Source organism: Eubalaena glacialis, chromosome 13 (assembly GCF_028564815.1).
Source record: "Eubalaena glacialis isolate mEubGla1 chromosome 13, mEubGla1.1.hap2.+ XY, whole genome shotgun sequence".
Taxonomy (NCBI): Eukaryota; Metazoa; Chordata; class Mammalia; order Artiodactyla; family Balaenidae; genus Eubalaena; species Eubalaena glacialis.
Genome location: NC_083728.1, coordinates 67669867 through 67679018, shown reverse-complemented (window position 1 = coordinate 67679018; position 9152 = coordinate 67669867).

The following is a 9152-nucleotide window of genomic DNA, read 5'->3' as shown; positions in this document are numbered from 1 at the left end:
CCATTTCAAAACCACCCTCTGACACCATTCAGCGAAACCAGGGAATAGCCCAAAGACCTTCAGCAGCTGAGGACATTGGTTCCTTGACTTTTCAAGACAACTCAGCTCTCTCATCGGCTGGAAAGACTCGTCTCATGCTATCTTATTCCTACAAGGCATTAAATGTGAAAGAAGGCCTTGCTGGGCAGTTTGCCACGAAGTCTACTTTTACAGCCTCTGTAACCTATGCTCATGGCATCCCAGAACTCTGTAATGCATATCACAGTGCTTGGAAGGTTTGGACATTTCCAGGCAATGAGTGTGTGTGTGTTTAATCCAAGTAATATTTACTGTAATTCCATTATTACAAATTCAAAAGCTGGCTCTGCTTTTCAGATTCTCTTAAGATCTGGAAAAAACAACAACCTGTAACTCCAGTCCCTGGGCTGTGTTCTGCTTACCATCTGGCACACAGTAGGTGCTTCATGAGTGTTTGTTAACTGGCATTGTTTTCCAAATAATGATTTTGAAGACCCTGGATTTTGAGAGTAAACACTTGCTGAGTGAGTCGTCCTTTCTACAGATCGTGTTTACACAGGCACACCTCGTTTTACTGTGCTTTGCAGTTACTGCGTTTTTTACAAACCAGTATCAATCATGTCTATTGGCATTTTTCCAACAGCATTTGCTCACATTATGCCTCTGTGTCACATTTTGGTAATTCTGGCAATATTTTGAGATTTTTCATTATTATATTTGTTGTGGTGATCTGTGATCTTTGATGTTACTGCCATGACTCACAGAAGGCTCTGATGATGGTAAGCATATTTTAGCAATAAAGTATTCTTTAACTAAAGTATGTACATTGTGTTTTAGACATAATGATATTGCACACTTAATAGATGACATTACAGTGTAAACATTACTTTTATATGCACTGGGAGCTGCCAAAATCTGTGTGACTTGCTTTACTGTGATATTTGCTTTCTTGAGGTGGTCTGGAACCAAACCTGCGGTATCTCCAAGGTGTGCCTGTATAGCAAAAAACAGTCTAAAAAGAATGAATGCATTTATGGGGGTATGTCAGGTAAATAGATGAAATTTGGGACTGTCTTTGGAAATTAAGGACACAGCTAGTATACGTGAGATCAGCCTCTGTGGCAAGGACATACCTTCAAAGTATATGTAGAATCCAGGGAGTCAGAAAATACACACACACACACACACATACACACAAGCACCTCCCCCCGCCACAGATTTAGTAACAGAGAGATGAGATTAAAACAAAGCCCTCCTATATTAATGACCTTCTTGTAAAGATGACAAATTTTCCAAATCACTTTGTTGTGTCCCTTGAATTTGTTCACCAAAAGACAGCAGCCGACATATGGAACAATGAAAGAAATAATTAAAACCTTACCCACAAGGTTATCAGCCAGAAGCAGGTATTATCGAGAGAATCTCTCTAGGAGGAGGAAGGAAAAGTCACTTTTCCTGTCCACCACGGGCATGTCACCTGAAAGCAGAAAAATATCACATACTTTTCAGAAGAAGATCGTGAGCCAGCCCCTGCCTAAACTCATATTCATATTTTCCCAATTGAGGTCGATCACATCTAAAAACATCTGGGCCGCCCCTCCCTTCATTGTGGCTCTTTCTTGATTAGCCCCACCTGCCAAACCACTTGGTTTTTTTTTGTTTGTTTTTTTTTTGCCATCTAAGCACATATGTGTTCCTTTCCCCCTAAATTAACTTGCTTTCGGGTTTGCTGGCGTCCAAGTGTTAAGTCATTTCACATGTGTGGGATCTGTCGGCACCGCCCATCGGCGAAACTCCTGGGCGCAGTTATGCTGTTGGCTTGCTCTGACTTGTATTTGCTGAAATGGGAAGGCACCCAGGGCATAAACAGACGTCTCCAGTCTCGAGGCTGCCGGGGAGCAGGTGGAGGCAGGTGCATGGCAGGTCCTTCTTTTTGCCTTTGCTACCCAGCATCTACCCCCCTCTCCAAATTTGTTGCCAGTCTATGCTTTACCTATCCCTGCTGTCTTGGATCAGTAAAAATAAATAACTCACCTACCAGCACTACTCTGGGCGTGTGGGATCAGCACACCAGTGTTAGGTGGTATGACATCATCATCCTTTCATGCGTATACATTTCCTCTGTGTTTGCATCCAAATACAAAGCAACAGATGGGTATGGATGGGGTAGTGAGGGCGTATACCGAGAGCTTAAGGATAAATCACCATAAAAATGGGTTGGCCAGGTCTTTTTTTTTTCCCACCAAACTGTTAACTGCGTTTATTTCTTAAAAAACTCTTTGCGGTGTAATTTACATACAATAAACCGCACATAAAGTGTATACTTTGAATGATAACTGGTATATGTATATGTTGTGACACCATCACTGCAATATTCCAGACATTTCCATCAACTCCAGATGAGTTTCCTTGTGGATATGGCCAGTTTTTATCTTCAATTTGGAAGCTTTTTTGGTTTTGAGGGAATCAGATCTCACCTAGGAGCCCTGGGCTTAGCATGGGGTCACTGATATTATTGAAGAAATTAATAGCAAAACACAGCACCCCCCCCCGCCCCTCCACCTCCCCAAATCCACCACTTCCGCAGGGAAAACAATCCCTCTGACCAACAAAAGACTTGGGACTTCCAGTATGACTCACCCTCAGTCCTGGGGCGCATACTCAGGCTCTGATAAGAGGCAGTCAGTCTGTCCTCCGTTTGTTTATGAGTCATGCTGGAAATCAGGCAGCTCCTTTTTTTCTCTCTCCCATGTCACGGTTCTCTCCCATGTCATGGACAAGAATCAGAGGCAGAGATACACCCCATTCAAAGCGCCGTCCTCCTTAAAGTGTCCGGTGACTCAATGGGGACCCCTACCGGTGGAGACAGAGAGGGCCACGTCGTGGAGTGGAGGTCTGCCTTTCTCCCCACACTTCAAGGCCGGATCTTAGCAACTTGCAGATTTGCAAGAGACTTGGGGAAAAAGCAGCTGAGTTTTCTGTGCATCCTGTTCACCGATTATTAGTGACAGAGTGGGGCGTGAGTCACAGCTTGCAGCCGGTGCCCACACTGGAGCGATTAACCACATAATTGCTTCAGTGATGACCCTTCCCCCAGCTGCAACCCGCCTCCCCTGGTAGAGCTTTAGGCTGTGAGCCAACAAGTCTCAGTGGCAGTAGTAGTGAAGGCCGGGGTTTAAAAAGCCCAAGTTGTGATTCCTTTAGCCAGTGCCTTCTTGGCCCCGATTTAAAATTCCTGCACACAGTCCTGATGGGAGCAGTGGGGATGTTTCAACTAGGATTAATGTCATGATCAAGTCAACGTAAAGTAGATTGATCTGCTGTTTCAAGGTATTGCGGCAAAGTGCTCTGTTTGGAGAACAAATCACCATAGCAACTCAGCTGCCCCAGTTACAGTAGGCTCAGGACGACCAAAATAAAAATCCTTACCAAGTCACAGGATTGGCTAGTGAGAGCTGCTGAACAGAATATCAGTTTCCAGACGGCATGAGCCAGCACGTATTTTGGCTTCCTAAATCACTGAAAGGGACACTTTAAATAATAATAAAACTATCCAGCCAGGTTACAAACAGAGGGGTTCTGGGCCATCCCCCCCTCCAGCTTAAACACAAGCAGACTTCACTGCCAAACAGCAGCATTTGTCCTTAAAACAGACTTCGGGAAAGGGCTCATTGCTACTTATTGTGGCTTGCCAGTTCCGTTCCAAGTTGGGAGTAGATGGTACTCTAAATGCTGGTTTTTAAGAAGAGCCAAATCAGTATGAAAACAGGTTTTATGTAGGTGTGAAAAGAAGAAAAGCAAAACCACTCTTTCTTCCCTCCACCCCCTGGACCGCCAGCAGCACCGAGTTCTGGTTCCATTAATTATCTGTTCTCTCTCTAGCATCTTCCTTCTCTCACTTGGCTCTGTTCCTTCCTTCTGATCACCTACAAAATCACCTTGGCCGTGGGGCTTGTCCATTCTTCTCGTCATCCGCACCGTCCAGGGCTTCCTTTGGCCCCTCAGTCTGGTGTGTGTCCCGGGATGCCCAGAGCTCTCTGCCTTGCAGCAAACTGAGGCCACCAGTGTTCGTACTGCTCCACCCCTGACCCTATGGGTCACTCCCTTGACATTCTCTCCTGCTTTTGATTTTGGTTGCTGCATGATTCAGAATCTTCTTTTTATAGTCTGTCTCCTCTATTGTCTCACTTCCTAAATTTAGGCATTTTCTAAAGTCCTGTCTGTTTCATACTTGCTTTAACCATTTATCTGATGTCTTCAATTCTCACTTCTAAGCAGATGTCTACTACAACTTCAGCTGAGACTGTCCACCTGACTATCGGTTATCTCAAAACCAACTTGGTCAAAACTGAGCTTAATCTCCCCAACACAATAGGATCCTTCTCCAGACTCTTTGTTTCTGTTAATGGCTTCATCATTTCCTGAGGCTTAAAGGCTAAGTGTTATTTAGACTCTTCCTAGGCAGATATTTTCTTTGCTACGTTCCATATACTGTCCTTTGATGCTTCTTCCATTTATGTCCTTCTTTCCATTTCCAAAGCTATCATCTGAGTTCTGGCCATCGGCACCTGTTGCTGAGGTTGTTACAACAGCTTCTGAGATGGTGTTTCCACCTCCAGCCCTTCCTTTGAGGCAGCAAGGTATGGTAGAAGGAAAGCAGGCTTTGAGTTGGAGTCCCATCTCTGCCATTTACTTCCACTGTGACTTTAATTTCTTAATCCCTGAGTCTCAGTCTTCTCACCTGTAAAGCAGGTATAATCCATATACTTCGGGGTGTGAGGAATTAAGGGGGTAACATACATAAAATACTTGGTGCACTTTAAGTGCTCAACTGATGTTAGTTCCTTTCCATTTCAAACTCACTACTGCCAGACCGAAATCTTAAAACAAACTTCTTGGTCACGTCCTTCCCTTACTCAAGCATTAGTTTTTCTACTGAAATGAGGACAAACTCCTTGAGCCTAGCACTTGAGAGGCTCCTACGGTATGGCCCCCGTGTCTTGTTCCAACTCTGCTGTTCACGACTCTTTCTTTAAACACCATTCTATTTCCCATCTGCTTCTTTGCTAGTGCTCTGGACTGGGACTTAAGTGCGCTGTCTGCATCTCCGTCTGATGAAATTCTAGCTGTTCTTTAAGACTCATCTTGAATTCTATCTTCTCTCTGAGGCCATCCCTGCTCCCTACCGTTGGATATGACATCTTCCTCTGGCCCCTGGAGCACCCTCTCTTGTGGCATTTTTATTATTCTACTTGCTCATGTTCTTTGTTTGACTTCTCTTTACTGCATGACTGAATGTCCTTGATGGCACGGACTGTTACAGCACTGAACCCAGAGAGAGCCCTCTGCCTTATGCAATAAACGCCTTATGCCAAAAACAAACCTGCCTGGTCACGCTTCCCTTGGTCTACTGAGCTTTCTTCTTCCCTAAGCTTCTGCCGGGTGTCACTTTTCCCAGAAACAAAGTTGCACAGGGAAGCAAATCTCTTACTCAGTGAAAGGCATTCTCTCATTGACACCAAAATTCTGGAGCTTATCATTACAGGAAAAGTGTCCCCAAATATCATCTCAAATATACCGTGTCACCATTTCATCAGACCCAGTTTATTTACTATTTTCATGAACCCCAGGAAATTCCCTTGTTTGAAATCACAAGTTGATTTTGTTTACCTGTCTCCCAGGCCCTCAGGGAGCACTGTTCTTTCCGTGTAGAAATACCTGCTTCATGCAAATGGATCCTTGGGAATATCTGAAACTTCTCTTTTTTCTCATTCATGAATCAAGTCTCTTTAACACGGATAATACGACACAGAGAAGGAATTCAGATTAAAGATTCCATTAAGCTTTTGTAAACAGAATGAGAAAGACAGGGCCACTGAACCAGCATCTTAAAATGTGTCTATAGTTCTTAAATATTTAATCAATTTATAGTTTTTAATATTAATGTCTTAGTTCCAAAGTACAGTTCTTAAATATATATATGTATATATATATGTAATAAAATCCACCTTCTAGTTTACAAGGTTTCATTTTAGGATGAATGAGGCTGGAAATATGGATTCATCATTACATGGGAGCTCATGTTGGCAACACCATTTGCAAAGCACAATTTTCAAAAGGTTAAAAACATGACTCTCATACAAATAGAAAAATAACAGAAGTCAAAGATTTTTTTCAATTCAATTAATGAGGAAACCAGTAAGATGTCAAGGCTGATTCAAGAGAAAATTCAAGGACCTGGAGATTTGTAGTTGGTCAAAGGAATGCTGAATAAATTTGCTAACAAATGCAAAACTGGTTAATGTCCCACTAGGCAATGTTCTTTGTGGTGTTACTGTACAAGCATCATTTGTAATGCTATCAGTTTTCTGCAAATTAACCCCTATTCTTATAAGCTTGCAAAACAGCCTTCCTAATCAGTCAGCAAAAGGTTCCCAGCCCTAGAAAATCAGATAATCCCTGGGCAGCAGAGGCCACTAGGCAACATCCAGGTCTACAGAGAACGGGCACTCAGTACTCTCTTGGACCTCCTTCCAAGTTCTGCATACCTGCTCTTGACGCTTCTCTGACAGGCATGGAAACAAACCAATCTGCTTTTTCTGTATGTGTCATTAGATTTATGAAAGGGGACACAAAGCACAGTCTCCCACTCTCCACCGGCCCTCCTTTGCCCCCCGTTTTTCATCATGGGCTGTGGAGTCAAACTGCTTGAGTTCCAATCATGGTTCCACCATTTACTACTGGGTGACCTTGGAAAAATTACTTAACCTCTCTGTGCCTCAGTTTCATCATTGTAAGAGAGGATTTTAAGTAATAGTACCTTTATGGCTTTACCATGAGGATTAAATGAGATAAAGCACAAATGCTAATAAATGTGAGTTACATTACTACTGAGTAAGGGTTCATCATTCTACCAGAGTATTCGGACATTAAAACATTTTGAGAAATAAACTGTCTGACACCTTATGTTAAAGAGGGTTTCGGTTCTACATTTCAAAGCAGAAGCAAAATACTTAAATCATTGAAATGAGTCAATTAGTAAACTAATGATTAACTTGTTTAAGAGGCTACAGTAAATTCGCAATGTGTTAAAAGAGTAATTTACTTCTTTTAACTTTAAAAGGAACATTTAATGTATGAGTCAGGGGTGGCAGGAAATTAATCTTTGTTGAGCTAAGGTGTCCCAGGCATTCTACTTACCCCATATTCATTACATTGTCAACAAATGAGCATTTTCAGAAGGAGAATGGTTTTCCCCCCTCCTTAAGGACACATGCTACAAAATGAAAAACAGTAAAGGAAAATAACCAAAAGAAAAATACTCTGATGCCTTAGAAACTGGGTTTACCAAGCAAGTCAAATGCCAAAGCAGTGGTTCAAAGCACCTTTCAGCTTTAATCGTTTACTCTGCATTAAAAAAACCAATTAAATATTCTCTGAATTTTAAATTATATTTACCAACACACTGGTAACTATAATGTACTGGGAATATATTCCCTTTCACTATACATGGTTATTTTTATTTTGCGCACAGAATGCTGAGAATACCGAATAAATACACGTTATTAAAACACACACAAACAACTCTGTTACAAATTGATGTAAATGGTTAGGTCTCCCTCCCATACAAATTTTGGCTTATATACCCTTACATCAAAAAAACAACAGTGGTGTAGGCCACCAAATACCCATGGATAAAGATGGTAACTTAAGCACTGAAGTCCAGAATCAGACAGGAAATAGCTATAAACCAAAATAGAAAGCAAAATAATGTAGAAAAGTGACAACTCATGTCAAAGTCTGGGTAAATTTTAATATGCCCAAGCCTGAGAAAAGAATTTTCCTAAAATGTTGGTTCTTAAGGGGACATTCGTAGGTTAAACTGAACACAAAAGAAAAGGGAATTTCCCTAAAGAAGTTTTCTGAGCCAAAAGAAAATCAAATTATGCTTGAAAAACTAAAGCAAAGACTAATAACTCCTGTCTTTCTCTCCTCACCCACTTCTCCAGATTCGCTTCAGTGTAGGTTTTCCTGCTGGAGGCCATTTATTAACTCTGTATTCTGTTATCTCAACACAACTGAATCTAGACTTAACCCTCTGTGTCTCAGTGGGTTGATAAATGAGACAATTATTTTCAGTCCCTCATGAGCTGGGAAACTGCATTCTGGACGTGCCCAAACATATGTAGACATATAGACATACTAAGCCTCAGATTAAAGGAACAGTAACTTACTGCCAAAAGGATATTATTTATGGCCACTATTAAAAATGATTTCTTCTTATATAACTTTAAGAAAGTATCAAGAGAGACACTGTGAGTTAAACAAAACTGAAAATGACTTCTCACAATATTTCATATGCTCAAAGTTTTATGCAAAAAACTTGTAAAATAGAATGTTAGTCTCAAGTTTTTAAAAAAGGTTTTTAAAAAGCTAAGCATGAGTTCATAAGTAAACTGGATGTTCGTGATTTGAAAGAAAAAGGCAAAGTTAATAAAATGCTAGAAAATAAAGTGATATAGTTTTTTGCAACTGCATGCATTTCTAGTCCTTTGCCAAAGATTCTTAGATTGTAAAAATTGTAAAAAAATTTGACAAAAGTAAATACATGATGGTTGTATTGAAGGCTTTCCACAACTGGAGACACTAAAATATATTTATTTAGTTGGGAGAGGAAGTGGCAGTGAGAGCCTTTCAACTATAATGACCATTTTAGAGTTCATTAGACACTATCGTTCATAATTCAAACACACATGAGCTGGTGCACTGTCTTACGATGTCTAGTAGGTACAACAGCAAATAACAGAATTTGGGAGCCAGAAGACACTGGCTCTCTAAATACAACTAAGACTGTTTTCTATGTTGTAGCAGATAACAAGGACTGTTTAAAATGGTAGCTTTGAGAGCTTATTTTTGAAAACTTAACTTGGAGTGAAACCCTTATCAAAGAATGTGCTCTGTTAGGATTTTCCTTTTACGTAATGAAAGAACAATAAAAGGCAGGTGGAATTATACCAAGAGAAAAAACCAGAAATTACATCTCTCAAGCAGAAGTGCTAGGATAGAGTGAAGCAAAACTGTAATAACCATTACTATTTGAGGTGGTATCTATTTTAATGTACTTTCAACTATGA